Source organism: Rutidosis leptorrhynchoides, chromosome 4, assembly GCF_046630445.1.
Source record: "Rutidosis leptorrhynchoides isolate AG116_Rl617_1_P2 chromosome 4, CSIRO_AGI_Rlap_v1, whole genome shotgun sequence".
Taxonomy (NCBI): Eukaryota; Viridiplantae; Streptophyta; class Magnoliopsida; order Asterales; family Asteraceae; genus Rutidosis; species Rutidosis leptorrhynchoides.
The window spans coordinates 425,629,069-425,637,575 of NC_092336.1; the positions used below are offsets into that span (position 1 = coordinate 425,629,069).

Genomic DNA, 8,507 nt, shown 5'->3' on the forward strand with positions numbered 1-8,507 from the left:
AAACGACTGCATGTGGCCTAAGGCGCTTCAGTGTGTTATACATTTTAGCAACCGTCAATATAAGGTCAATGTTTAACTTTCGTGTACAACCATTTTTGACCTAATTGTATAAGCGTTTTGAGCATTTAACGACATCCTAAAGTATCTAATTTATTTTTATATTTACATGACGGTGATGGTGATTAAATGAAATATTTTGTAATACCTATTTTAATATAAAGGCATACAAAGTTACATAAAGGGATACAATGTTACATAATTTGTCAATGAATTGAAATAAAATCAAATCAAATGGGCTCAATTCCCACATTACACATATCTATAAATCACAATAACCATTACCTATCGTCTTGTAGTTGTGTGCAAATTTACACAAACTCTTCAGGTTGCAGGTCGTGCTTAGCAGCCCGGAATCTACATACAAAGTTACTTTGATGTGGGTAACCCATTGCCTCCCTTTATCGAGAAACTAGAGTTTATTTTCATCATAGATGGGTCGAGAAAAACGACCACAACTGTAATGTCATCATGAAAATGTCTTCTAACGCCTCTATCGATTTTCTTTAAGTCTGAGTATCTCATTTCTCGTTTCTTTGCTGCCATGTGAAGTGCAGCCTTCACTAGTCTTCTTGCAATTCCCTATATACAGTCAAGAATTACGATATAAAACTTTTGGGTCGCGGTTAAGTGAGTGCACATCACAATAAGTAACTAGTTGTACATTTACTATAAAATGAATATGGGTACAGATATGAATGAATAATACTAAATGGATATAAATGTGAATATATCATCATTCGATCCATTTATTTATATATATAGTAATGATACACGACACAATGCTACCCGTCATCCAACCCACCCATTTTGTCACCGCTATTCTTTATTTCATCCTAAATGACAAAGACAATGTAACTTAACACAACATCGATAACTATATATTGAGGTTAAGAACTTACATTACACGGGAAATTGTGGACAATATCAACGGCTTCCTCATTGCTAAGATGCTCCCATAGACCATCCGATGCAAATATGAGAAACTCATCCTTCGAGTTAATTTCGTATGTGGAGATTGATGGCTCAGGAGTAAGGATTGGCTTGGAAAATGATTGCGGAAGCCTAAACTTTGGCAAAAGCGGTGATCTATTGAACGCAGGATTCTTCAAATACGCATCACCTATTGATCTCGAGACCTGAAATATAGACCATCACCTCACATGAATATTAAAACTGCAGGTATAGAGCGAAACGGGCCAAACGGGTCAAAAGTCACCCAAAATGTATTTTAATGAATTATTTCAAAAAACTTAAACTTGTTGGATATTAGATACCTGTATGATCCCTTTAACGCGCCAAACATTATGTTTCATAACGACGATCTTTGAGTCATCAGGATGTAAAGAACGAATCTCATCTCGTACATGTTCTCGGTTTACATTATGTTCATCAGATAATTGAATAGCTGATACTCTTCTACCACCTTTTTCTGATCTCCCCAAAACGACTCGTGAGTCGCCAGCGTTTGCAATGTAGATTAACCCGTTACAAATAACTCCTACCAAACAACATGTACCCACTGATGCAATTTGCGGACTATCGCGCCATTGATCTCTGACAAGACACATAAATTGTTCCTCGGTTTTCAAGAAAGACTTTCTGATTACATCCGCCGACATTTCTTCGTCTTGAGATGCAAGTTCTAAACCAAAACAACAGATAACATTCAATAATCAAATTATAGAAAATAGTGACAGTTCATCAACTTAGATCTATCGTTATGGTGCCATCCGATCAATCGAATTATACCGCAAATGTGGTCAATTAATAACCGCATACTAACTGTTCGATAAAATGCCAAACAATTGCATGTTTTTAGGTGTTTTATTTAATTATCTCGGAAACTACTATATTTTTTAACAAAAAACTTGCATGTTTCTCCCTGTTTACACAATATGGCAAGCAAATTGTGATCATGATCGTCTAAAAAGCACCTTTTCTTATGTTAACGAGGTTATAAACTGATCAAAATCAACACACATTACATCACATGGGATCATTCACAAATCATAAGTAATGCATTAAAAACTTGATATAAAGAATGGGTAACGTACTTTTAAGATTGGAGAACAACTTTTCGTTCACAAATCTTGATGTTTCAGGTCCACCGTGTCCATCATAGACCCCGATAAACGTCCCATAAAGCCCTAATGAATTCAATGGTCCCGACTCAACTTGACTTTGATCTTCCAACAAATTGTTTGCTTGAACAACCGCCATCGAAAAATCTCCACTTACATGAGACCCCAAATCTTTGTACCACAACAACCCATTTGTTTTCCCATTTTGCACCCCACCTAGTCTCCAACATGGTTTAACCATATCTAAATATCTATAACCCGACATGAATTTCGCTTATATCATCTAAAATATTCATCAACCTTATAACAAGATCTACACTAATATACGAATCTAGTATTCAAAAGATACGATACACCAAACATTATATATGTATTTAAATAATATTATTAAGAATTAGTCAACCTCAACACTATTTTTTGTTTATGTTATAATCCAACAACAAAGATTCTTGTATTTATATATACCAACAAAAATATAAAGAAATACACACCATTAATGTCAAGATATACAAAAGGGGCCTATTTGGGGATGGGTCAAAATGGGTGAAAAACAAATCTAATGTCATTCAAAGGACAGGGAAACAATAATGTTTCATGGACTTTAGAGAATATGGAGATGTGTTCTTCAAGTACATACCGTGAACCTGTTTTTTACTTCATCTAGACCTCTATCATATCCATTTATTTGTCTCCTTTCATTAACATTCTTAGCTGTAATATCCATTTATTTATCTTAGATTTTGTGACAGAGTTGGAGTATTTTTTTGCAGAATAGATTAGGATTTTGTAGATGAGGTTTTTAATGAAAGAATATATTGTACAGTTTTCTGAAAATTTTGGTTTAGCCTTTTTTCACAAATTAATTGAATTTGATCTATTGATTTCTTTTTATCATCGTTTTATTAAGATTTTGTTTAATTTGTGGGTCGCTTTTGAATCTTTATTGACTTTGTTAATTTGAACAGTCATCCATGTTTTTAGCCACGATATGTACGTTGATTGGTTTTGCTAATTGTTATATATATGGTTAAACTATTTTTTAGCAAAAGGTTGCACTTTGAACAATTTATGTGCAAGTAATAAGTAAGGTTGTATGTTGTTCACTACTCGTTTAAAACTAGAACAATATCAAACAAGTCTACAAAATCATACTTATTATTACTTCTTGGTTCTAACTTGATAAGGTTTATTAGAGTTGTTTTTCGACATGATAAACACTTCACATGAAACGCGACCTTTGGACCTACACACCCATAATCCATAAGGGGCATGAACAACCAAAAATGGACCATTGTCTCGCAGGAATTAAATTTAGGCACGTATATACTTTACATGTGTTCTATTATTCAAGTGACGACGTAGAAGAGGACTCCACTATGTTTCCCACCCTTGACAGGCCAACAAATGACAGCTCGTATTCATGGGTGCTATAAGGAAACCCATACCAATATCCCTTTCAAATCTTCACTAATCGTGTTGGTTAACTATTGTCATTGTCTTAAAATTGAACCTCACTTTAAAGTTCTTATCAACAACATGTATTAAGTGCACTATAGGTTATATGAACGTCGCTTGCTCAAGATGCTGCAAAATTGCCATGAGCAAAAATATTTGGTTATGGAAGAAACTTAAGGCAAGGCAAGAGTAATTTTCGAATATATACATATTTTTTCACGAATTTTGTCTGTTAAACTTTGATTATTTTGTGTTAGTATGTTATGTTATGTACTTAATTATGTATCTCTAGCAAACGTACACATATTTTACATGGGAAATGTCTGAAGAAATTTAAAATATGAATACGAGTAAAATAAAATATAAAATATGTAGAAACTTAGTGCTACATTATGGGCTAAGATTAGTTGAAATGTAAACCCAAAATGAGACCAAATTGTATGATGCGTTCAGAAGTTAGTCTCCTTGTCTACTAGACTTATTGCAGAACATTAAACAATGCCACACAGAAATTTTCATGGTTCCTGGATTATTTAGTAAAGTATATATATATTTATAGATACAAATACATACATAGATTATCATGAATTTAAATTTAAGAGAAGATTCAAGAACTAAGTTGATATACGTTTTTGGCATACAATATACAAATGTACTTGCAATACTATTACGTTGATAACACATGTAAGTGGAAAAAATAGTAGACCTAAGCTGCGGTGAAGACAGTAAGGGACAGGGGGCAGCAGCCCCCCAAAAAATCAAACTACATAATTATTTAGTAAATAATGAGGTTGATGGTGGTATCCACCCCCCCCCCCCCCCCCCCCCCCCCCAACCCACCCCAAATTCTGTTTTTTAAGTTAATCTAATTGCTAGTAACTTTCTAGTTCTGCTGGCTTGAGCAAAACCACCAAACCAACATGTGTCATTTCAAATGATAACTCATTTTCTTTGGTTTGAAATTTTTTTTTAAACGGCAAATTTGCATCAGCAGATCATTTATTTCAACTACCCTCATCATTTGCACCCACACACGCTAGAAGGAAACTCCTACCCGGGTTGCTTGTCAACTAATCACGGAACCTGGGTTGCTTGGCAACTAATCGCAGGAAATTGGAGAGAAAACCTTCCGCCACCAGGAATTGAACCCGAGTTGCTTAGCAACTAATCGCGGGCCCTTCCACACTGATGATAATATGTCAAATCTAAGTTTTGGGTGCCCAAATCGGCTTTAGCCCAATTGTATACATCCCTAATTCTCACCCATTATCCAACTCGTCCGCCTGCGTCCTTATGCAATTCATGAATGTCAAGATATATAAGAACCCATATGTTTCCAACAATATTTTTGTTACATGCATCAAGAATATTAATCTACTGTAACTTCACAATCAATACTCATTTCTTATGCAGTTGATTCGAACTACATTTTATGTGTTATCTCTAAACACAATCTGACCCATCCAAACCATAACTTCTTTCACAGATTCTTGTCACCTCTAGTTCAGACTTTCGCAATACAAAACCGCCTACGTATAACTAGTACAACTTTACTTGTTAAGAACACAAGGGTGCGTCCGCCACAATCGTAGGTCATAAATGTATTGTTAAACATAATCGATTTATCACGAAGTACTAACTTCTCATTAGCATGTTTGAAAGACAAAATTACATAGGTGTCCATGTGGTTTACCCCAGATTTCAAGCGGGGTCCTGAATTTGTTCTTGAAGTGCGGGGTCCCCGTACTTAACACTCGTTTCGCGAGGGTCCCTGTGGTTTACAGATACAACTTAGAGAGTGTAAAGTACCGGACCCCGCAAGTCACTCAATGAGACCCCTTGTGAAATGAGTGTCAAGTACGCGTACTCCACACGTCAAAAAAAAAAAAAGTTTAGGGATCTGCGTGAAATCTGGGGTTAAACCTAAACATCAAAATCACATTCATGTCTTTAGACCAATCCCAGCGGCCCGCCATCCACCATGTCATGCCTGCTTCCATCCGAGGGCGCCGATGGCATTCCGGCCGCCCTCCTCTTTCTCTCTCCATTTCGTGCTGCAGTTTTTCCTCCACAAGCATATTCCAGGACCAGCGGTGGAACTTGAACTCGGATACAGGTGGGGCGGGTGTAAATTTTTTTGAATCTTTCATATTCAGGGACGAACACTAAAAAAAACCTTATTTTTTAGTAAATTTTTTTTTTAGTGTAAAAATTTTTGTTCCGTAAAATTCAGGGTGGACGGATACCCACCTTGGGTTACCCTATGTTCCGCCTCTGTCCAGGACGCCATTTTTTGATTTCTTGCACTTGTATTATTTTATTTTGTTGATGGTATGTTAAAAATAGAGTTCAAAAGCTTCTGTGTAAAAATGGTGAAATGAAGAAAATGGTAGTTGGGATGATGAATTGAAAAGAAATAATAGGAAGAAGATAAGATGGGAAGTATAGATGAAAACAAATGTGTGGCGCAAGAGATATTATGTTTCTTTATTCATTTTAAAGGAGTATGGAGTATTAATAATAATAATAATAATAATAATAATAATAATAATGATAATAATGATAATAATAATAATAATAATAATAATAATAATAATAATAATAATAATAATAATAATAATAATAATAATAATAATATCGGAAATAATAATTGTAATAATAAATAATAAAATTTGAGGAAGGATGTCATGGTTGACAATGGTATGTTATGAAAGTGTTATGAGAGGAAGTAATAAAGAAGGTGGAGAGAGAAAGCTGACGTGGTGCTGAGGAAGTAGTGAGGAAACCGTCATGGTTGGAATTGGTCTTAGTAATTATACTTAAAAATTCAAAAACCAAGAAGGGTTAAAGCATACTTTTTTTAAAAGCATACTAAAACATTAAAATTCAAAACATGTTTTTTGTAGCAAAAATATAAATCATTCGGCATGTAGCATGGAAACAGAATTGTCAGTATGCCCATGATGCTTCACTGTATTTTGAATTTATGTTTCAGTTTGTCAAGCAAATTGATTTGTTCTTTGGACAACTTATCCTGTCTCGTAGAAGAAATACATACAGTTAACTACTGCTTGCTAATCAAAATCAAACATAATTTGGATTTAATATTGAAACTTATGAGTTACTCAAATTTCGTCTTTTATACATCGATGACTTCCTTGAGATGTGGCTGATTTGTTTATTTTGTTGAGGTGTGAAGAAAGAACAAGAAAAGTATGTTCATTTTGTTGTGATCTGGGAGAGATCAAGTGATGTTTTCTGGACAGAAGGTTTTTGTACAGGCGGGATCACCTTTAATTTGGGCGGGATCATTCACTTTACTCGCCCAATCTAATTGTTTATTAGGTTTTGTATTTAATGTAACTGTAACCATTGTAAACCCTGAACCTACACAAATTTTACAAACCTCTCTAGTTTAGCCGAGGAACCAATTAAGAAGGTTGAATATAACCAAATTCTACTCTTTCGAGTTGTGATTGATCATGATGGTAAGTTTGAAAATGATGAATAACTTTTGCAAGCATTTTTTATTTTGATTCTTTGGACTGCATATGCTTAAGGAGTTTTTTTTAGGTATTTTGTAGCTAATTGCTAGTTACAATATGAAAAAAATTCATTTTGTACAGGCGGGAGAGATCAAGTGATGTTTTCTGGACAGAAGGTTTTTGTACAGGCGGGATCACCTTTAATTTGGGCGGGATCATTCACTTTACTCGCCCAATCTAATTGTTTATTAGGTTTTGTATTTAATGTAACTGTAACCATTGTAAACCCTGAACCTACACAAATTTTACAAACCTCTCTAGTTTAGCCGAGGAACCAATTAAGAAGGTTGAATATAACCAAATTCTACTCTTTCGAGTTGTGATTGATCATGATGGTAAGTTTGAAAATGATGAATAACTTTTGCAAGCATTTTTTATTTTGATTCTTTGGACTGCATATGCTTAAGGAGTTTTTTTTAGGTATTTTGTAGCTAATTGCTAGTTACAATATGAAAAAAAATTCAATAAAAATATATAAATATCGCCATCCGTGGGACTCGAACCCACGACCACGTGGTTAAAAGCCACGCGCTCTACCAACTGAGCTAGAACGGCTTACATATCATTTAAGCTACATTTACAATTACACTGAATACTGTTAATAAATACGGACTATATTATGTAATATATTTTCTATTAAGTAGATAAGAATTAATACATTTAGTATTTAGTAATAATATGTGTATAAGGGAAAATCATTAGTGCAGTTAAGTTGTAATCTTTTTTATGTATATAATATGTTACATATTATATAAGATTAGAAAGGTATATATTATCATTATTATAACCTTTATATCCAGATATTCTAGTTTCTTATACAAAACAATTCATAAGCTTTGTGCATTTGAATGAATTTAGGATGATCATCAAACCGTTAGATCTATTTAATATGGATTCATTCTGCTTAAGATCTTTCAGTTGACCCATTTAAGCTTTTTAGAGATGTAACATAAATTATATTTACACGTTGATAGGTAAATAGGCTAAAATTGTTAATTGTGTTGGAAGCTTCGACGAGCCCAACACACCCATTATAGAGGATCTAGACTATACAAGACTCACTACACCAACACTTTAGCGTTGATTAGCCTTTAATTTTATAAATTCTTAGTGCACGATAGTACTTAGGCGACAGTGTCGACCATATATCATTTAGGCGGTATAACCGACCATGTATCACTTAGGCGGCAGAGCCGACCATATAATAAGAACAACACAAGTGCACTAAGAACTTAAACACAAACTAAGGCTTAACCGGAAAACTTAACAAAGAACACTTTTATTAATACAAAATACAATTACAATATTATGAACTCAACTCACACACTTCTTTACTTCTTCACAACTTCTACTTCTAACTCTTCTT

The 8,507-nt window shown here is 34.1% G+C and overlaps 1 non-coding gene and 1 pseudogene across 1 annotated transcript; both read right to left on the minus strand.

Annotated features, from left to right (window-relative positions):
• Positions 1-426: 426 nt before the first annotated feature.
• LOC139844261 (probable protein phosphatase 2C 38) lies at positions 427-2,437 on the minus strand (annotated as a pseudogene).
• A 5,186-nt stretch (positions 2,438-7,623) lies between these two features.
• Positions 7,624-7,696, minus strand: TRNAK-UUU (transfer RNA lysine (anticodon UUU)). Its single transcript has one exon. It is a non-coding gene; the product is annotated as a tRNA-Lys (tRNA).
• Between the last annotated feature and the right edge of the window lie 811 nt (positions 7,697-8,507).